We start from the raw sequence: 23,626 nt of genomic DNA, 5'->3' as shown, positions 1-23,626 counted from the left end.
TAGAATTAAAGCATAGTTGTTTTAGAAAATTCAATAACAACCATACCAAAGTTGGAGACCTAAATAATAAAATTCTAACCCACTAGGATATATAACCTATATTTATCAAATTAATTGGGAGGGCTATTAATTTGTATGAAAATAGTAGGAGAATAAATTATACTTAAAAATATCATCTAAATTTTGTTATCAATATTTATATAAAAATAATACATGTTATTTTTATATGAATGAATTGATAGATCATTATGAGTAGCAATATGTCCTTGCGTAACATACTTGATATAAGCAAATTGATTGGATCAAACTTCTTGAACTGGTACCACAATATAAGACTTGTTCTTAAACAAGGAAGAAGATTATGTGTTCTTGAAAACCCAATTCCTCATGTCTTTGATATGAACGTTAATGATAAAGTTAAGACTGAATATTAATGTCATATTAATGATAATAGGCAGGCTATAATTGTAATATTAGCCAACATGTCATATAAAATTCAAATATAGTATGAGAATATGGATGTGCATGCTATGATTATGCATCTTAAAAAGGTTTTTTGATGCAACTTGTAGGATTAAAAGGTATCAGATCTCTAAGAATTTTTTTCACTACAATATCGCACGTGCCCGCACGGTGTCGCGACGATCGTCCACTCTTGTAAGTACGTATCCGGAAAAATCAAGAAAATAGGTAAGACAAGGAATTCTTGTATTTTATCAGTGGAATGGAGGAATGAGAGTCGCCACCTAGTATTTTGGTCACTAGAAACCCTAACTGGTCTTAGAGATCGAGCATGGGGAGTGGTTGCATAAAGGGAAGATATTAACACCCTAAATACGTCCTACCTAAGGTAAGCTGCATTGTTTGATTGTCTGATAAAAGCTAAGGTAGATGGTCATGTTTTCTAGTTGTTGGCATGTCTAAGATTTAAGAAAAGTCATTCTTAGGAAGGAGATCTTTATCTTATCGAGTTAAACCTAACCGTCTAACATGAAAAAAAAAATACCTTTTTAATAACGGGAATACATTTTACGTATAAATTTGTAATCCCATATACTAAAAGAAAACAAAATATTTTTTTGGGTATTTTTGAAATATTAGCCCAGTTCTCATGACTTTAATAAATTGATTATTAAAGCCAAAATGCATGCTGAACATATATATTTTTTTAATTTTTATTGTATGAAAATACGATATGATTTTTTTTTTATCTTTGAGAGACTTGGCCGTATGCATGAAAACAAAACATTTTTTTTGTTTTATAATTTTTTTGCAATGTTTCGATGAAAACCGAGTGTTTTAATACCGTATTTTATATCTTTACGGTATAAAAGTACAAACCAATATTAAGCAAAGTTGATAGAAAAATATGCGGGAAAATCATAAATTTTTTTGAAAAGATTTTTTTGGTTTTTTTTTGAGATTTTTTTGGACTGGGCCTAACCCGGCCCAACCATTTTGGTCTGGGCCGGTTCTATCTGGCCTAGTGATCATGGAGAACTCCACTGTTCACGTAAACAGTGGAGGTTGCACGCAAAGAAGGAGAAGAGGAAAATAAAGGAGGGGGAAGCTAACATGCGGTGACGGTGCTGTTGTTGACGGTGGGCGAAAAGGAGGACTGACGGTGGTTTGCGGTGGACGCTGCTGGTTGTTCTTCCTCCTTCTCTGTATTTTCCTTCTGCCTTTCTTCTATTATCTCTTCTCTTTCCCTCTATTTTTATGTTCTTATCCTTTTGTTCCATGGTATTCGTAGTGCTGCTGGCGGCGATGTTAAGGCGACTGGCGATGGTTCGCGACGAGGAAATGGTGGCAGCTGCTACGGTTCTTCTTTTTCCCTGTGCAGAGACACCAACCTCCTATTTTCTCTTTCTTATTTCCCTTTGTTTTTCTCCATTTGATTTCTCTCTATTCTCTCGTCCTCTTCTCAGTTTTTTTCGTCCATAGCAAGGTTTTTTTTTCCTACCCTCTTCTGTTCTTTTCTGGTGGTATTTATAGGGGTAGGGGGAGCGGGATCGACCCTGCCCTATCTTATTATGGCGTATGGGGAGCGAGGCCACCCTACCCTGCCACGGTGCTGGGTAAAGTGGCCAATAGGGAGCCGTTTGCAGTGCGTGACTCCCCTGGTATCTTCATCATGAGGGGGTGTGAGTTGCGTTGGGTTTTGACAATGCTTAGGCAAGTGGGGGGAGAGAGAGAACGAGGCAGGAAGAAACAAAAGAAAAAAACAAAAAGTTTCTCTTCCCCTGTTGCACATTCAGGGGAAGAAGAAGATGAAGAGTGTCGCTTAAAACGACATTGTTTTGTGTTTCTCTCCTTTTTTGGTGTGGGGATCCAAAAAAGAGTAACAACAAATGCCTCCTCTTTACAATACTTATAGAGCAAAGACTAGTTGAGAGCTTTGCATAGTAAGTTTTGTAAAGATAAACAAGAATGGTTTGCCTTAATGCGAAATGAAGGTAGCACATACAACTTAAGGACAAGTTCTATTCTTTAAGTGAGCATGGGTAGGTTTCTACCTGGTCTAAAAAGGGTCTCATATTTGCCAATGACGATCTTTGTAAAGACAGTATGGGGGCGTTGCGAGAAATGGTTAAGGCACGTGTGCCCACCATTACCAAGCAGACACTCATATATGAGTTGGGTTTTTACGCATCTAAACCCTGACCCATAGTCATAGGACATATCGCTAATCCCCCACCTAACTTAAAAGCTTTGCGCACTTTCAAAAATTAAGACATGAGATGCATGAGACAATTCTATACAATGCATGAATAAATATGTACACAATTTAAAACATATAAGAAAATAAGGAAATGCAATATTAACAATAACATACAAACCAAATCATAAAACACAATAATCAGAAAAAAAACAAAGCTTAGTCCACAAGATCCCTAATGGAGTTGCCATTCTGTCGCACGTGCCTGTGCAGTGTCGCGACGATCGTCCACTCTTGTAAGTATGTATCCAGGAAAATCAAGAAAATGGAAAAGACAAGGAATTCTTGTCTTTTATCAATGGAATGGAGGAATGAGAGTCGCCACCTAGTATTTTGGTCACTAGGAACCTTAACTGGTCTTAGAGATCGGGCACGAAGACTGGTTGCATAAAGAAAAGGTATTAGCACCCCAAATACGCCCTACCTAAGGTAAGTTGCATTGTTTGATTGTCTAATAAAAGTTAAGGTATGGTCGTGTTTTCTAGTTGGTTGTCTGTTTAAGGTTTAGGAAAGGTTCTCCTCGGTAAGGAGATCCTTATCTTATCGGGTAAAACCTAATCGTTCTAACGTCAAAAAAAGAACTACCTTTTTAATATCAGGAATATGTTTTATGTATAAATTCATATTCCTAGATACTAAAAGAAAACAAAATATTTTTTGGGTATTTTTGAAATATTGGCCTAGTTTTCATGGCTTCAATAAACTGGTTATTAAAGTCAAAATGCATGCTGAACATCTATTTTTTTTGAATTTTTGTTGTATGAAAATATGATATGATTTGTTTTGTTTTTTTTTAAATCTTTGAGAGACTTGGCTGTATGCATGAAAACAAGATATTTTTTTCGTTTTATAATTTTTTTACAATGTTTCGATGAAAACCAGGTATTTTAATTATAGATTTTGTATTTTTATAGTATAAAAATACAAACCAATATTAAGCAAAGTTCATAGAAAAATACGCTGGAAAATCATAAATTTTTTTGAAAAGATTTTTTTGGTTTTTTTTTTTAATTTTTTTTTGGACTAGGCCGGACCCGACCGAACCATTTTGGTCTAGGTTGGTTCTGTCCAGCCGAGTGAATATTAGAGAACTCTCCACTATTCACGTGAACAATGAAAAGTGAATTAATTCACTCTCCACTATTCACTTGCAGAACAATGGAGGTTGCACGCAGATAAGGAGAAGAGGAAAGTAAATGAGGGGGAAGTTGACCTGCGATGGCGGTGTTGTTGTTAACGGTGGGCGAAGAGGAGGACTGACAGTGGTTTGCAATAGACGCTGCTGGTTGTTCTTCCTTTTTCTCTGTATTTTCCTTTTCCCTTTCTTCTATTATCACTTCTCCTTCCCTATGTTTTTCTGTTCTTTTCCTTTTTTTCTCTGGCTATGGTGGTGCTGCTAGTGATAGCGTTGAGGCGGCTGGTGATGGTTCGCGGCGAGGAACGGTGATAGCTGCTGCGGTTCTTCTTCTTCCCTGTGCAGAGATACCAACCTTCATTTTTCTTTCTTATTTCCCTCTGTTTTTCTCCATTTGATTTCTCTCTATTATCTCGTCCTCTTCTCTATTTTTTTGTACCTCGCAAGGTTTTTTTCCTCCCCTCTTTTGTTCTTTTCTGATGGTATTTATAGGGGTAGGGGGAGCGAGATCGACCCTACCCCTGTCGCATCATGGCATATGGGGAGCGAGACCATCCTACCCTGCCCTGGTGCCGAGTAAGGTGGCCAATGGGGAGCCGCTTGTAGGGCATGACTCCCCTGGTATTTTCATCATGAGAGGGTGTGGGTTGCGTTGGGTTTTGAGTTTTGATAGTGCTTGGGTGAGTGGGGGGAGAGAGAGAACGAGGCAGGAAGAAACAAAAGAAAAAAACAAAAAGTTTCTCTTCCCCTGTTGCCCATTCAGGGGAAGAAGAAGAAGAAGAAGAGTGCCGCTTAAAACGACATTGTTTTGTGTTTCTCTCATTTTTTGTGTGTGGGGATCCAAAAATAGGTAACAACAAATGTCCCCTCTTTACAATTCTTACAGAACAAAGACTAGTTAAGAGCTTTGCATAGTAAGTTTTGTAAAGATAAACAAAACTTAACTTCTGAAATTGATCTTCTCAAAGCTTGGTTGATCTGAAACTCTATATTTACAATAATCTCCTTTAACCAGAAACTAACGATCAAACTATGTATAACTTGGTTATTCTAAGATCCCGATCTGGTGATCCTATAAATTCTGTCTTTGATTATGATTAGTACTTAAAAGTATATTTTTATCAAGGTTTTATATCATCATTTTGCACATAAAGTATCAATAACTCCTTAACTAGAGCATGTTTTATAATATCATGTCTAATACTAAAAGATACCTTTAATTTATGGTAAATGTTCATCTTAAATGCAGGCCTATCACATAAATGAAGGGATTGATTGATGAGTTTAACTACTGAAATTGTGAAGATAAAGAGAGGGCTAAGCTTAGAAAAGAGATGTTGGTTCAGTCCAAACTGGAACACTGTTTAGTCATTAGGTCATATCTGGAGCTGTAGATCTTGGATTTCAGTTTGGTTTATATGGCTAGAAAGCTAAGACATAGGCCTAAAACATTCAGGAAGAGTCCAAGACTCAATTCTTCTGTTTGGAAGTCCAAATTTTAGCATCAAAAGAGAAGTCTGAATCTGTCCTGCACCCCAGACATTGTTCAGTGTTCAGCCCATATCTCGAGTTCTAGAAGTCCAAATGCACCGATTTGTTTTTTTGTTGGAAATCTAAGACAATTTCCTAGAACTTTCATGAAGACAATCTGTTCAAATTCTGACATTAGCAATGACGTTTTGTTCAGACAAGAAGATAAGGATTGTCACCAAGTCAAGATGTGGCCACCACTCAACAATTAGTTATCAAATCAATAGTTCTTAATTTTGGCCTATAAAAGAAGGCATTTGCCATGCATTTAGGCATCTTGGTTTTCAGATCAAGATCATGTTCTTACTTTCTCTCTTTATATTTTTGTAAAGCTTAAGTTTTGTTTTCATTAATCTCTTGTTTATGCCTTTCATTTTCTTTATTATACTTATATAATCATGTTCTCTTCTTGTTTATTTATGTTCCTCTCTTTCATTATGTTTAGCTAAGTTTATCATGTCAAGGTGAAAAGGTTACACAAATGGTGTAAGAATAAGTATAGTATAGACTCAACATGGACTTTAATGTTTTATACTAACATGTATTGTATATGTTATTTTGTTTACTTTTAATACTTTGCTTGTTAAATGGTTAATCTAGATTTATGTTGTATAACCCTTGGTACAACAAATACTTTGCACTTTCATAGCCCAACCGTATGGTATAACCGACACCTATTCTATGAAAGGAACTTGATTTGTTGTTAACATAAATTATAATCATGAATACCTGACAACATTTACAAGTATTAGCATTATTCGAATAAGATAACTAATGTAATCATGTTAACAATTTATAATCCGATTGAACCTCCTTTGTGTGTGGTTTCCAGTTGAGTAATAAAAAGAGTTTATACTATATTTGTTTGAAATACCATTAGTGGATCCTCTAACCTTGACAATTATTTTATCCTTATTTAATCCTTATATCAATATCACATCTCAAAGCTCTCTTCAACTCCTTTTCTGTTATTATCTATTTCTTTATTTGTAGTTTATACAGTTAACCTCCCTGTGGTTCGACCCCGATCTTGCCGAGTTATTTATTACTTCGACACTCCTACACTTGGGAGAAGACATCAACTCTTTGGTCATGTTAGTTAGGTTAACCTGAAATCCCATCTGACAATTCCTTTTAACCAGAACTAAATAAAGTTCTTCTGATGGCAGGGTTTGAACTTTTTTTATTTTGTGAAATTCCTAATGGTAGGGTTTGAAATTTCTTCTTTCTTTTGAGAATTTCCTATTGGTAGGGTTCTTCTCACTTTCCTCCCAATGTTAAGATAATGTTGGTGGCTCGGTCAACTTGAGATCCCATCTGACGATCTTCTTTAACCCGAACTAAAGTCTTTGTATAGCTTGATCATCCTGAAATCCCATCTGGCGACTCCGTTAAACCAAAGCTAAAATCTGTGTGCCGTTGGGTTAACCTGAGATCCCATATGCCTATCCCCTTTAACTAGAACCAAAGTCTGTTTGTGTAGCTCGGTCAACCTGAAATCCCATCTGGCAATTCCTTTAACCAAAGCTAAAATCGATGTTGCGACTCGGCCAACCTGAAATCCCATCTAGCGACCTCCTTTAACCAAAAACCAAAATCTATGTGTAGCTCGATCAATATGAAATCCTATATGGTGATTCCCTTTAACCAAAGCTAAATTCTGTGTGTGGTTGGGTTAACCTGAGATCCCATTTGACGATCTCCTTTAACCAGAACCAAAGTCGACATGTTCTTCTTGATGACAGGGTTCAAACTTGCTTCTTTCTTTCTTTATTTTTTTGAGAATTTTCTAATGGTAGGGTTCTTCTCACTTTTCTTCTTGATGATAAGGTTTGATCAAGTTTTTCATTTGATGGTTTTTTCTTTTTTAACTTTTGAGATTTTGCAGGATTGACATCAATCCTTCCTGATTGCAGGGTTGACATCTGTCCTTTCTAATGACTAGATTTTATTGATGATTATGGTGAAAACTTGGTACTTTCTAATTGCAAGGTTGACCTGATAATTCTCAATTGCGGGGTTTGAAACTAGGTGCTTCTTTATTGCAGTGTTGACCTGAAGACTCTTCCTGATGACAGGGTTGATCTTCTCATTTCTTTATCTCATCTTTCTTGACAGTTGGCTTTTCTTGTTTTTTTTTTTATGACAGGGTTTGAACTTATCTTTTTCTTTGATAATTTTATAATAGTAGGGTTCTTCTTTTTTTTTTTCTTTTTGATTGCAAGGTTTGAAAATAGGACTTCTGATGGTCGGGTTGAGAACTTAGTGCTTCCTGATTGCAGGGTTGACCTAATAATTCCCGATTGTGGGGTTTGAAACTCTCTGCTTTCCGATTGCAAGGTTGACCTGAAGACTCTTCTTGATGACACGATTGATCTTCTCATTTCTTTTAGATTTTTCTAATGGTAGGGTTAATCTCATCTTCTTCTCATTCCGGGGTCAAAACCATGATTCTTTATTTTATTATCAACTTAGTTATTCTTTATTTGTCCCCAATCTTGCTGGACTTCATTGAGGATTTTCCTGTAACGAGTCAAAAATATGTGTGCAATGCTTTGAGGTTAGATGACAAGCATGTATTCTTACCTGGTTTGAAATATAGGTCCCTCCTCTTTGATGTTCCACTGTCATAGGATGCCTTTATTTGTTATCCAAAGCCTTCTCTGCTTTTTTGATGTATTGGCTCATTCGTGTGCTAGCCTCCCACTCAGCTGTAAGTGTTGTGTCTATCCTAGGTTGTCCGCGACAATTACTGCTCTCATTGTTTATCAAGCATGACCATGCCCCTAAGTGTGGTGCTGCGTGATTCATCATGAAGGAGCTTAACAAATCATTCATCTGCTGGATTCTCTCGAGAATTGTTCTCTGATTGGTTGTGTGCATCCTGCCAATACCCATCAAGAGGTTTTCTAATGTTGTACTCATCTTAGTGGTCGTTTGGTATTATGGCTGCGAGTGAGGTTCACCCGCAGCCACAAATATTATCATTTGGTTACTTTGAAAACACAATTTTATTGAAGTAGGCCCCACCATAAATTATGGTTGTGTCGCAGGTTTTCTAGAAGCATAATTTTGCTACTTCTTGCGCGGAGGAACCACTGAACAGTGTAGCCATGCTCCACTATTCACGTGAACAGTGTAGCCATGCTCCACTATTCACGTGAACAGTGGAGACATTCTCCACTGTTTCGGCTGGTCCGGGTCCGGTCCAAAGCTAAAAATGCATTGAACCGGATCCGACCTAGTAAAATAAAAAAAATATTTTTTATTTTTAATTGTGTTTTATTCGAAAAACTAATTTTAAACATTATTCAATGACACTACATAAATTAGACGGAGATCGCTTGGTGACGTAGCATTTGCAGAATTTGATCGCAATCCCAATTTTGTTCCTGATTATATTTTACCTGATGTTGTTGCGCTCTTAAGAAACCAAGAAAACTGTAGTCCTTGTCGGATGTATTTCATACGTGATGAAATTGTAGATAGTTTAATGGAACTGTCGCACCCGACATCGCGGCGGCCTTAAAAATGTAATCAGGATTATGGAAAAAGAACAGATTTCTGGCATTCTATTTTTTTAGGGGAAAAGGTCTTGTTTAAGGTGTCGCCACCTAGTATTATGGTCACTAGGAACCCTAACTGGTCAACAGAGATTCTACGGTACGGGACTGGTTACGTAAAAGGGAAGATATTATCACCCCTTAAACGTTCTGCCTGAGGCAGACTGTAATGCTGATTTTGTCTTAAATTGCTAAACATTTATTAGTTTATGCTTTGATGGTTTACTTGCGATATTCCTGACTCTAGCGCCAGTGAATATTCGACTACGAATAATTCCAACTCTGGTGTTGGTAAATATTACGTAGCTATAAAATAAATTTATATCAATATTTTTTTATTCCTAACTCTAACGCTAGTGAATAAAAAAAATAAAATAAAAATAATTCATTTTATTACGCACTCGCATATTTTTTATTTTTTTATGTAGTTAAATAAAAAAACAATTAAATCAGTATTTTTTATTCCTAACTCTGGCGTCAGTGAATAAACCAATAAAATAAATTTTATCTTTCACGCATGCACATATTTTTTATTTTTTCTTGCTAAATAAAATAAAAATAAAATATAATGAATAAAAATAATATAAATTTAAACCAATATTTTATTCCCGACTCTGGCATAGGTGAATAAACCAATAAATTTACATTATTTTTATTCATGCATACACATATTGTTTCTATATTTTTATTTTTTTTATTTATCTTTTTGGAGCCAGTGACCCGGCTAGGCCACAGCACGCATGAACTAGTTTCATGTGTGCATGGCACTGAAGTTTCGAAACAAAAACGAAGAGGAAGAGAAAGCTTACCTTGCTGCAGGTTGCTTTGCCGGAGTGTTAGCGTGTTAGGCGAAGATCAGTGGTGGCGTCCGTTGATACGAAACTGGAAATCCTCCTTTTACCTCTGCTTTCCTGCCCTCTATTTCTTCTTTTCTCGTCTGTGAAATTCTCCCCGTGCTCTGTTTTTCAAACTCTCTCTACTCTCTCTTGGTTTGTTTCTGCCTTCGTTGTTTTAGACCAGTACTGGTGAGGGGAAGCTCGTTTCTGGTATGGGGTTCTAAAAAACACTTAAAAGTTCGTCTGGTATCTTTGTGTCTCTTCTCTTTTCGGTTTTTTTTCGTTTCTCTCTCTCTAACCCACCCTTGTTTTTTCGATGCTCATTTGTTTATATAGAGTTCGGCGGGTCGGTAACGGGCGGCATGCTAAGGGTCAACAACCATTAAGGTGCCCATAACTGCAGCCAACAGACGACGATTACTGCTGTGATGTTTCTCAGCTTTTACTGCTGAAAACGGTTTCTAGTTTAAAGAAGAAGAAGATGAACACCGTCTTCAAAACAATGTCGTTTGGAGATAAAAGGTGGCCATTTTACATTTTGACCCTTGCAGTTTCGAAAGTCTTGTAATTAAGCCCCTGGTCTAAACTGTAATTGGCCCCCCTGCATTTGCGCGCCCTTTTCAATGTAGTCCTTGGATTTTAATTTTGCAATTTTGACCCCACACTTTAATATTTCTTCAATTAAGTCCCTGAATAAGTTAATTCCAAGCTCAATTAAGTCTCAAAACTTATCAACTCTCCAATTAAACCCTTGATTGAATTAATTAAATTAGTTTCAAGCTTAATTGAGTCTCAAAACTTATCAATTATCCAATTAAACTCTTGATTGGATTAATTAAATCAATTTCAAGCTTAATCAAGTCTCAAAACTTATCAATTCTCCAATTAAACTCTTGACTTGATTAATTAAACTAGTAAAAGATTTAATTAAATCTTTAACCTTCCAATCATGTTGCCATTAACCTAAATTTTAATTCATTCTTCATTTATTTCATTTTTACTTGTTTTTCATCATTATTTTTTTCATCATTTTTTTCATCATTTTCAATAAATAAAATAATAATAATTAAAATAAAAGGGTAAAAAATTGGGTTATGACAGTTTCCCCCTGTTTATAATATTTACGATGCAAAGATATTGGAAAATTTCATTTTCCTTTAGCTTTGTGTAGTAAATTTATAAAGAAAAGTAGATACAGAAAGAACTTTTCCTTTTTTTTTTTAGTCTTGAAAACTTTGAAAACAGTAGATTGAAATATGACTTTTACAGGGAAATGTAGAAATCAAGAAACAAGTCATTTGGAAGATGACCAAAAAAAAATTTTTGTTTTTTTTTTGTTGTTTTTTTTGTTTTTTGTTTAGAAGTGGTCTTATTGTAATTGGTGACCTACCCAAGTGGAAAAATACAAAGAAAGGGTCTCAATGTGATGGGTGACCTATCCAAGTAAAAAAAGAAGAAAGGAAAATGAGGGCTCGAAAGTGCACTCAAAAGAATGGTCGAGGGCTCGAAGGCGCGCTCGAAAGGAAACGAGGGCTCAAAGGTGCGCTAAAAAAGAAGTGAAAGAAAGCGAGGGCTCCAAGGCGCACTAAAAAAGAAAACAAGGGCTCAAAGGCACGCTCGAAAAGAAGGCGAGGGCTCAAAGGCGCGCTCGAAGGAAGTGATGGCTCAAAGGCGCGCTCGAAAGGTAAGCGAGGGCTCGAAGGCGCGCTCGAAGGCAAACGAGGGCTCAAAGGCGCGCTCGAAAGGAGATAAGGGCTTGAAAGCGCCCTAAAAATGATGATCAAAGGCTCGAAGGCGCATTTGAAGGGAGATAAGGCTCGAAGGCGCACTGAAAGGAGATAAGGGCTTGAAAGTGCCCTAAAAATGATGATCAAAGGCTCGAAGGTGCATTTTAAGGGAGATGAGGCTCGAAGGTGCACTTGAAAGGAGATAAGGGCTTGAAAGCACCCTAAAAATGATGATCAAAGGCGCATTTGAAGGGAGATAAGGCTTGAAGGCGCACTTGAAAGGAGATAAGGGCTTGGAAACGCCCTAAAAATGATGATCAAAGGCTCGAAGGTGCATTTTGAAGGGAGTGGAAAAACATAGAGATTTTTCAGATGGCCTAATTCTCATGGGCGGCTTGCCCAGGTTGAAAAATTCTCAAAAGTAAAAAATTTTCAAAAGCAATTTCAATCTTTGGCCATTTCAAGTTGGCCTTCCACTTGATGGATTCCGCTAGAATTTTCTCTTTGCAAAACTCATTGTCCAATGTCTCAAAATTTAGATGATATGCATGCATCTTTACCTGATTTGAAATATAGGCCCCCATTTCTTCTTAATCTTCTTGTTGCTTGATTGATGAGGACTTGCTACCTCTGATTTGGGTCATCTTTGTCGTTTGGCTTCTAGCCCACTCGAGTTGGCCCATGTAAGTCTATTTCCAGATTTGTTTGCACAACTCAGCCTTAGTGGTGCCCATCGTGACCCACATGCTTGCTAAAGATTTTCTGTCTCGTCAAATAATTTGAGAGGACCACTCATTACTTCTCGTTTCACTGCTAGAAACATTCGGTGTCACTTGCTGAAAGGATCAAGTTGTCTTTTGTAAACCAAAATGCCCCATTGTCTGGTTAAATGAAATTACCATCTCATTTTCTAAAATTTTTTCCTTCTAAACACAATGTTGCCCCCTTGTACTGGTCATTGCCCCCAAGTGTGCTTTGTCAGTGACTTAGACAAATAATGGTTTTAAAAGACCATTCTCTTATTTCTCTGTTTTTTTTTTCATTTTGGTGAAGGAATATGGGTCTAGAATAAATCTTGAAATCTTGATCATGCATTTTGAAAACAAAAATTATTTCGATGTGAGTCTAAAACAATTTGCTTTTGAAATCTTGCAACTCCTTGGTTATTTTCTTTCTTGGAAAAGAGATTATTTGCTCTTGTGTTTGGCAATAAGGTCTTCGGTGAAAATACGTCATGAGATGACCTTTTGTTTTTACAGGTTTTCAAAGTGAAAGGCTCAAGAAAAAGCTCGAGGCTTTGTTTAAGAAAAACTTGTCTCTTTTTTAACATTCATTTTTATCAGCATGAATAATAATGTGTAGTTTATTCTTGATGTCATGAATCCTATGAAAAAGTATTCTTTGCATTTTGAGAGCATTGTTTATTATTCCAGGCTGCTTGCTTGCTTGATTAGAAAGGACTTCTACAGGCACGTAATGTAGGCTGTGGTTTTTGGCTATGAAAGAAAATGATTCATAAGGCTCAAATTGTGTTTCAGGGTTTCAAAGACTAAGGATCACTATCAACAGTTTGACTCTTGACGTCATTCATATTTTCTTTTGCCGCTCTTCTTTGATTTGCTTGCTTCTTCATTTTTTATTGCTTTGCTAGGGCATAACCACTTTATTTTTTATGTCACTTTTTCTAATGATTTGGGCATGCTCCCTAGCATTTGAGTTTCTTGAGCTCTTTATGCCTTTTGGCTTTCTCACGATTTTTTTCTCTTTTCTTATTGAAATTTTCTCTTGCCCCCTAGTGTGGGGTGTGATCCTAGTCAGGATTTGTTTCATGAAAGAAAAATTATTCAAGCTCAAAAAGGGATCGCAAGGGATATACTTATTTCAGAACGTGAAAGGAATAACAAAGATGGTCTTTCCTCATTTCAAGCGCAAGTAGTTAAGATCAATAAACTTTGACCTCATCCAATATGAAGTTTTGGTATTTGCAAAGATGCATTTCATGAATCATGAGCAAGGAGTTCACTACATACCATTATTCATACATTTAAAAACACATGATTCAAAAGTCATAGGGTAAGGATGTTTATTCACTTCTTTTTTCTTCTTCTTTTTCTCATAATTTAGTTACCTCAATGATGGAGTTGCTTGATTCACTTGTCATTCTACAAGTAGAATGTCAAAAATATCATTTTTGAATGAACATCAAATTATTTTGAAATCAAAATGCCAGATCAATTTTTCAAAACTCCAATAGGGAAATGGATTTTGGTAAAAGAGATCAATTACGTCTATGAGATCATGCGAGGTTGTAAAGGTATATTTTCGGGTTCTTTGGTTTTTGTGGCAGACACCTTTTATGAAAAATATGCAAAGAGAATTTATTGGCCCAATCTTATTTATTGATTTGATAAATACTTATACATCATGGTGCCCATTCCAGCAATAGCAGGAAAAAGCCATCAAAACAGAGACCCGACAAGGGGCCAGGGACCACGCATCAGGCAGCATCGCACGCAGAAAGCAGGGGATTACTGAGCTTCACCCAAGTCACTCCTGCAATATGGGGATGGCAAGCTAACGACAACTGCAAGCTACACTCCCAACAAAGGGGAACATGCAGGGGAAGATGGACTCATGGTAGTAAGCCAGAAGTAACAAGCCAGAGAAGAAAGTCCAACTCTAGCAAACCATAATTCCAGCCAGCTTCAAGAAGCACAACATACCAAGCTGCTTATAGCAGCAACCAAGAGGCCAATCACCAGCAGACCATCCCTACACCATAGCATGGATGTAACCCAAATATGAGGGGAGAGAACCTCACCCAAACTGTTGGGATCCATAGACCACTATCAAGATAGGCCAGCCGAATCAAACCTGCAGAAGAACCAAAATGGAACAAGAGGCATAAATTATGGACAAGAGGAGAGAACCTCACCCAAGCACACCCTAAACAATGCCCCGTAGCAGGCAAAGAAATCCTTTGCAACAAACCACCAGCATCCAACGACCCAGAATCAGGCAACCCTGAGGAAGGAACACTACTGAAGGTCAACCCATACAACAACTGGGGAGCCAGCACACAACACAGCTCCAACAAACCAACTCCACAACGTGAAGAAGCAGAGCTAGTAAAACCCCCAAATATAAACCTGCATATAGCAGCAACAAACTCCCACAAGAGGATTCAAGGTCATGTCCAGAAGCCAACCATAAGAGCCAAGAGAACCCCAGCAACAAACAACTGACCACACAAAGCACACGACCAAACAAAACCTGCAGCTTCAAGAAGCACAACATGTAAACTCTAGAGCAATGTTGTATTTAGCAGCAACACCCAAGAGAGCCTATAGCAGTAGACCACAACATGCAGTGTACCTTACAGAAAACGGCAGCTCAGAGGCCAGTATCAGTAGAAGGCCACAACCAGTCTAGCAAACCACATTCACTCAGCAGAGGTGGCAAAGATGCCACCAGAACATGCTCCACCAAGCTCCTCTATTGCAAATATAGCAACACAACAGGAGCAAACCAACAGAACACCCTACATGAGAATTGGTTGCCATTGGTACACTCCAGTATACACTGGCATAGAACGAGAGCAGCCAAGGATGGCATCCAGCCATCTTCAAGAAGGATAACGCATTGCAAACCAAGCTCCATATAGCAGCTACACCCAACACTGCAGTGAGCAGCAGCCAGGGATAACAGCTCCCATAGGCAACGCAAACAACACTGCAATGGAGCAGCCAGGGAAAACAGCTGCCATAGCAACGCAAACAAAGCACCAAAACCAGCATCCAACTTCAAGGAGCGAAGCAAACAGGACTGCATGGAGCAACAACAGCAGATGACAATATCCACCAAGCAAAACGCCTCAAAATCTTGACCTGAGGGAACAAGACCAAACACCAACCAGCAACAAATGGCAGGCAAAACAAGCATACTGCAACAACAGACCAACTAGCAAGATAAACTTGCAGCAACAGCAGAGACACTATAGCTTGCATCTGGGATGCAAACCGATGTATATACCAAGAGAATGAGACCCAACTATAGCAAACCAACACTACAAGGAGTAGCAGAAAACAAAATAGCAATCCAGAGAACAGAGCATTCAAGAACAATTAAACTCAGGAACCAACACACCAAAATCATGAGGTAGACTACCTCATGTATATGCAGAGGGCATAACCCTCTAGCAAAATAGCAAAATTGTTACAGAGGAGAAGCAGTAAGGGATGCCCTACCACTTTCAGGTTTAGAGAGCAATTCTCGCCATAGCCTTAGAACAGGTTCAGAGTTACCTGAGCAAGGAATACACCCATTGGCATCAGCAGCTAAAGCAACCAAGGAGAGAAAGACCCCAGCGGTGGTGACCAAGAGAATCTGCCCGCAAGCACCAAACAACATATTTGCATCGTTGTTGCAAGTAGTGTTCATACCCATGAAATGGAACAAATCTTCCTCCAGATGCCTCGCCAAGGAGAGGGTCACGCTCACAACGCCAAAACCCATAATCGCATTCCTAGAACAGGGTCCGCCAGCTAGGGTTTTAGGAGATGGAGATGTCGTAAGATACTCAGCCCTAGATCTAGCACAGGCATCCACGACAAAAGACCCATCAGCAAAGGTTTTGAGGGCTAGGTACTTGTGATCTGGGGGAGACAAGACAAAAAGAGCTTGATGTGCAGAAGGCACACTGAAGACCAAAACCGGGTGTCGAGAGACAATAATCCAAAACTTCTCTGGGAAGTTAAACCGAGAGAAGAGAGATAAAAAGTTTGAATTCACGATGGCCATAGAAAGACCAACGAAGAAAGAGACCCATGAAGTAAAAGGCTTCAATCTGGTTCTCATGAGCTGCAGCTCACCATCGGGAGCAGAAAATTCCAAAATAAAAGAGAGCATCTCTCTCTAGTTTCTCTCTCTAGCTGCAGTTCTGCTCTTTCATGACCCTTTTTGGCCATCCTTCTTTGATACAACTGGTGGTGACAAATCGCTGCTAACCTTCTCTTGCTGATCATATTTAGCTAATCGTATCGTATTTTGGCCTACTCAGTCTCCTCGAGTCCAGATTCCATGAGGACCCTTAAAGAGGGAATTTCTACTTCCAATGGTACCACTGCCTCCATTCCATATACTAAAGAGTATGGTGTAGCCCCTGTTGACGTCCTCATTGCTATTCGATACGCATGGAGAGCATAAGGAAGCCATTCATGCCAATCTTTGTAAGTAATCACCATTTTCTAAACAATCTTCTTTATATTTTTATTAACAGCTTCTACGGCGCCGTACATCTTAGGTCTGTAAGGGGACGAGTTAGAATGCTTGATTTTCCACTTTGTGCATAGCTTTGCTATCATCTTTCCATTGAAGTTTTGAGCATTATCAGTCACTACTCTCTCGGGTACACCGTATCTACAGATTAGATCTTTCTCGATGAACCGTTTGACCACTTTCTGAGTCACATGGGCATATGAGCAGGCCTCTACCCATTTGGTAAAGTAATCAATCGCTACAAGGATAAAACGATGTCCATTACTGGATTTTGGATTAATAGGCCCAATCACATCTATTCCCCACATTGTAAAGGGCCAAGAAGACGCCATGTTAAATAAGGGTGCGGGAGGTGCATTGACTTTGTCGCTATACACTTGACATTTGTGGCACCTTTAGACAAAATTTATGCAATCTTTCTCCATGGTCAGCCAAAAATAACCTGCTCTTTGCAATTGCCTAGCCATTATGTGTCTGTTTGCGTGGGTAGCACAAATTCCCTCATGCACTTCTTTTAGGGCCTTATTGGCTTCCAGATCACCTAGACACCTCAGCAAAGTCCCATCAAATGACCTTTTATACAAAATCTCCCCATCTATGTAGTATTCTATAGCCATTCTTCTCAAGGTCCTTTTATCTATCTTCGAGGATCCCGACGGGTACTCTTGATGCTGGATGAATCTTTTTATATTCGTGTACCATGGTTTGTTGTCCGTTTCTTCTTCTATTGAACAACAATGAGAGGGAGAATTTCTGATCTCGATGCTTACAGGCTGAATTTTGGCACCACAATCAATTATAGCCATAGAAGCTAAGGTAGCTAACGCATCAACAAATTGATTTTGGTCTCTCTACAAATGAGTAAATTCTATTTCATCAAAGCTTTCAGCCAATTTGGAGAGGTATTCCTGGTATGGTCTCAATTTTTCATCCCTTGTCTACCATTCACCTTTTACCTGACATATTATTAGCATTGAGTCTCCATATACTTCTAATTTGCCTACCTTCATCTCTAATGCGGCTTCAAATCCGTGGATGCAAGCCTCATACTCAGCTGTGTTGTTTGTACAACTAAAGTGCAGTTTTACTGAGATAGGATATTGCTTTCCTTCTGGGGAGATTATCACAGCACATGCTCCGTTGCCTGATACATTTACTACGCTGTCAAAATACATGGCCCACCAACCACTCTTCTCTTCCTTTTCCGTTACTAGCACATCTTCATCAGGAAAGTCGAAGTTCAATGGCTCATAATCCTCAATAGCATTATCGGCTAAATGATCAGCAATTGCGCTTCCTTTTACTGATTTTCTTGTCATGTAGATGATATCATACTCAGCTAGCAGTACTTGCCATCTGGCTATTCTACTCGACATGTATGGCTTTTCAAAGATATACTTTAGTGGGTCCATTCTTGAGATCAACCAAGTAGTGTAGTATGACATATATTGCCGCAACCTCTTCGCACTCCACACCAGACTACAACATAACTTCTCTACCATACTGTAACGGGATTCACACTCGGTGAACTTCTTACTCAAATAGTAGATGGCTTGCTCCTTTCTTCTTGACTCATTTTGTTGCCCCGGCACACAACCCATAGCTGATTCAGTCACAGTTAAATACAGGATGAGTGGCCTTCCATGCACAGGCGATACCAACAATGGTGGTTTTTGTAAGTACTGTTTGATCTTATCAAAAGCTTTTTGGCAATTTTCATCCCATGTTCCAGGATTCTTCTTTCGAAGTAATCGAAAAATCAGTTCACAAGTGACCGTAAGTTGTAAGATAAAACGAGCAATATAGTTCAAGCGCCCCAAAAAGCCTCGAACTTCTCTTTCGGTCTTTGGAGCGGGCATGTCTTGTATGGCTTTTAATTTGTCGGGGTCCACTTCTATGCCTTTATTGCTCATCACAAATCCTAATAATTTGCCTGATTTCACCCCGAATGTGCACTTCGCGGGATTCAACTTCAACTGATATTTTCTCAACCTCTTGAACAATTTCCTCAGAGCTGGGATATGGCTTTCTTCATCTTTGGACTTCGCGATCATGTCATCCACGTAGACCTCAATTTCCTTATGCATCATATCATGAAAAAGTGCTACCATTGCCCTTTGGTATGTTGCTCCAGCATTTTTCAACCCGAATGGCATTACTTTATAACAGTAAGTTCCCCATGGGGTAATAAATGTTGTCTTTCTCTTATCTGCTTCAGCCATTTTAATCTGATTACACCCAGAGAATCCATTCATGAAAGAGTAAATAGAACTCTTAGCAGCATTGTCCACCAACACGTCTATGTGGGGTAACGGGAAGTCATCATTCGGGCTTGCCCTATTCAAATCCCGGAAATCCACGTACACCATGATTTTGTTGTCCTTCTTGGGAACCGCCACAATGTTAGACACCCATTCAGAATATTCTACTACCTCCAAGAACCCAACATCCCACTGTCTTGTTATCTCTTCTTTTTACTTTGAGCAATACGCCAGGTCTTGTCCTTCTTATCTTCTGTTTGACTGACCGGCAACCCTCAATCAAAGGCAACCTATGCACTACTATTTCAGCGTCCAAACCAGTCATGTCAGCGTATGACCAGGCAAAAATATCCACATATTCACGCAAGAGGGCGACCAACTCGCTCTTCAACTCTATAGTGATCAACATCCTTATTTTCAACTCCTTTTTGTCATGCTCGGTACTTACGTTTATTAATTCTAATTCCTCTCTTGCAGGCTTCCATACATGTTCGGATTGTTTTACAAGCTTCTTGAACTCCTCAATGTCATTTTCATCATCTTCCTCCTCATCCATTGAAGTTATGATTTTATCAAAATTAGGCCAATTATTCTCAATGCAATGGGTTTGTAAGTTTATCGATGACCCGCTTTCAGATTCCCTGAAAGCAGAAAGTGCCTTTGTTATGAGTGCATAATGGAAAAGGTGAAACTAAAAGGCATGATGAAGGGAAAAACAAAGCATGATCTTATTAAAACTTGAAATGATAGAAGGGCTCAAAAACAAAAATCTTGTTGCCAATATCTTGAGCCACGATTACTGGCAACACAAATTTATTCAAACAAAATGCAACAATAACAAAAAGCAAGCAACCAACAAATGTTTACTTTTTAAAGATAATTGGGACTTCTTGAATTTCCCAATTGTTCAACTCTTTCCCTTCAGCTAATCTTCTCACAAACTCCAGTAGACCATCCTCTAGAGCACTCACAGTCAGTTGGGGTAGTGCTTCATAAGGGCTCTCTTCGTCTTCAAAACCTCCTTGGGGTTCTTGTTTGTTGATCTCTTCCAGAGAGTGGATGGTAGCGTCGCTAAATTCTTTGCTCATCCTCTTAACTTCACCCTCAGCATTGATCACTTGTGCGGGTCGTGGGAATGTTACGTGGATTGGAGGGATCTGTATCCGACCTTCATTAGGCTCCCTTCCTTCGATTCGAGCCAACCTCCTTTCTCTTTTAAACTCGGCTGCTCTCTTGAAATCTGCCTTTCTAGGCTTAAAACCTAAACCGAACCTCTAATCGGCGCATTTCATCTTTATTACGTTGATCCTCTCGGGCATTCCTATGATAGGGTCATACTGGAATGGCAGCCCGTGCTTCAGAAAGTATTTAGCAGCCATCCTTGCAGCCTCAGAAACCTCTGGTTTCCTTCGCACTGTATTCTCAGGTACCCATTCAGCATTTACTACCTCAAATGCATGTAGGTTTCCGTCCTTACTCTCTTCAGCCTCTATGTAAGGAATCGACACATTTCTCACCATAGTTAAAACCTCTTTAGCCCTTACTGTTACCAAGTTTCCATTGATGATAAACTTAACCCGTTGGTGTAATGAGGATGCAACAGCTCGGGCTGCGTGGATCCAAGGTCTTCCTAACAACATGCTGTATGTGGGATGAATATTCATCACTTGTAAAGCTACTTGGAATGGTTGGGGGCCAATTACAAGCTCAACATCAATATTTCCTATAATTGGCCTTGGCGAACCATCATATGCTCTAGCTGTCATGGTACTTGGCTTCATATGAGAGACGTCAACTGGCATTTTATCAAGCACATGCCTTGGCAACACATTCAAAGTAGAACCATTATCTATTAGCACCTTGGCGATCACACAATCCTTGCATTTCATAGTGATATATAATGGCTTGTTGTGACCAGTTCCTTCATGATCTAGTTCATCATCTGTGAAGTAGAGATAGTTAGTGGCTTGAATCCTTCCCACCAAATATTCTATAGAATCCTGTGTGATATCTTGAGGAACATATGCTTCGTTAAGGACCTTCTGAAGAGTGTTCCTATGCAACTCTGAACTCAAAACTAATGACAATAGAGAGATCCTAGCGGGGTTTTTTTCAACTGGTCCACCACACTATATTCACTGTGCTTCATCAGCTTCAAGAACTCGTTAGCCTCCTCATCGCTCACTGGTTTGTTGACCTCATCCATCTTGGCCAATTCCACCACATTCTTCCCTTTTGTCTTCCTTTGGTCTTCTAGCTCTTCAGGAGTATAGCACCTCCCACTTCGGGTTAACCCCTCAATTTCAGCATGAAAAGTAGGAGTCGGTCTTGTGGTATGAAAAGAATAACCATAATTATAAGGTATGGCATTATAATTCCCACCAACTGTGCTTGTAGGTATAGCCAAAATAATTTTGGGGGTCCTCCCTCCGTTGGTTGATATCTACAGACTTCAACTTTTTTGTCGAAACCAGTCATGGTTCCTACTAGGTTTTCTTCGGGCGCCCCTACCCTCAACATTCCCAATGTCATCATGTCTTCTACTTTCACCCGAAACTCTTTACAATAGTTTATATGGTGTCCCATATGCTGGTGATACTCACAATATTAACCCTTATGCTCTATGGCTTGCTTTTTGATGGGTGTTTTGAGGTACCCAGTCTGCTCCAACATTTTGTACAATCTCTCCATTGATAACCTTAGGACATTAGTACCCCTCTCTTCTTCTTCCAAAGCATTCACCCCTCCACTTCTAGAAGCATGGTACGGTAACGGGTTGGACTTTACATTCAGAAAATCATCAAAGGAAATTCACTCTGTCTTGATGAGTTGGAGGATTCTCCTTTTAAAAGCCAGACAACCGTCAATATTATGGCCGGTGATACCATCATGGTACTCACATTTCTGGTCTGGCCGATACCATTGAGGGAAAGGTGGTTGCAAGGGTGTTAAAGGAACAGGTGTTACTTGGCCAATACTGAGCAATCTTTGATACATCTCACTGAGAGGTATGGGAAGTGGGGGCAGTTCTTCTTGGTTTGCGGAGAAGCTTCTGCGTGGGTGAAATGTGTTGTTTTGGCGGTACGAGATATTTTGGGTATTTGTTTGGCTTTTTAGATAAGGCGAAATGAAATTTATGTTGGATGTGGGAGGAATGGTCATGAGTGGCCTAACATTGTGCTTTCTTCCCTTACCTTCACCTTCGACATTGTGGACGTCAGCCTCCTTCTTGCGTCCAATAAAACCCTTTTTTTCACTAGGGTCTGTGATCCTACCTATTCGAATGGCTTGTTCGATTTGTTCAGCTATAATAACCAAATCAGAGAAGCTTTGTGCAGAACTTCCAACCAAGTATTCAAAGTACGGTGCTTTAAAAGTATTGGAGAACAAACCTATCATTTCCTTCTCCAATAGTGGCGGATTAACCTGTGTCGCCGTTTCGCGCCACCTTTGTGCATATTCCCTTACAGATTCCTTATGACCTTTCTCCAACGAATGCAAGCTTGATCTATCAAGGGCTATGTCCATATTGAATTTATATTGCTTAATAAAGGCATCGACTAGGTCTTTCCATCCCTTTACCTTGGTTTTGTCCAACCGCATGTACCAAGTGAGAGCGACATCGCTCAAACTATCCTGGAAGAAGTGGATCAACAACTTCTCATCTTGTACTACTTCAGCGATCTTATTGCAATATGACTTAAGGTGGGTTATTGGACATTGGGTTCCAGTGTATTTGATGAATTCTGGCACCCTAAACTTCTTAGGAATGACTACGTTAGGTACCAAACACATCTCGGTGGCTTTCACCGGGTCATACAAATGGTTCCCCTCAACTGCCCTCACCCTCTCCTCTAGGGCAGCCCACTTCTCCAAACCTTCATCTCCTATCATTTTGTTCTTGTGAGACCCCTCTAAGGTTAGCTCATCAGCATGAGGAATCCTCATTGGGTATATAGGCTGAGCTGGGAAATGCGTAGCATATTGGAGCTCATGCGAAGATCCACTTGCCCCCATGTTTGGTAGGTTAAAGATAACCGGAGGCATCGGTGGTATCTGAGCGGTAAATGCTGGTTGGGAGGATGTCCCTTCTCCCGACTTAGATCTCAGGGTTTGTTCGAGTAGGCTAGTAAGCCTGGCGACCTCTTCCTTCAGACCGTTCAACTCCTTTTGATATTGGGCATCCAATTGAGTTCTTTCTTCATTTTCTATTTTTTTTCCGCAACCATGTGTTATGACAGTTCATAAGTGCATGTTAAAAAATGCATGGATATGAATGCAACATATTGGGCATGGCTTATTTCATGGGAGGGTGACATAACAATTGTTATTCTTTGGATGCGTGGTCAGATCTACATTCGATACTTATTGCAATGTCGAGAGGAGATCTGTTTAACCTTTTACCACCTGAGCTTTCAGCCTTGTATACACATTTTGAATTATAAAAATAAATAAATAAAGGTCTCCACTGCCATAAAAACTTTCATTACAAACAAATGATTCATCTTAATCTATTACAGGGGGAAAGGCACTACCTCTATTAGCTATAGCTTTTAGAAACATATCGGTGTTATTCAT

The sequence above is a fragment of the Populus trichocarpa genome, chromosome 1, assembly GCF_000002775.5.
Source record: "Populus trichocarpa isolate Nisqually-1 chromosome 1, P.trichocarpa_v4.1, whole genome shotgun sequence".
In the NCBI taxonomy this organism is placed as follows: Eukaryota; Viridiplantae; Streptophyta; class Magnoliopsida; order Malpighiales; family Salicaceae; genus Populus; species Populus trichocarpa.
Note: the sequence above shows the minus strand (reverse complement) of the source record.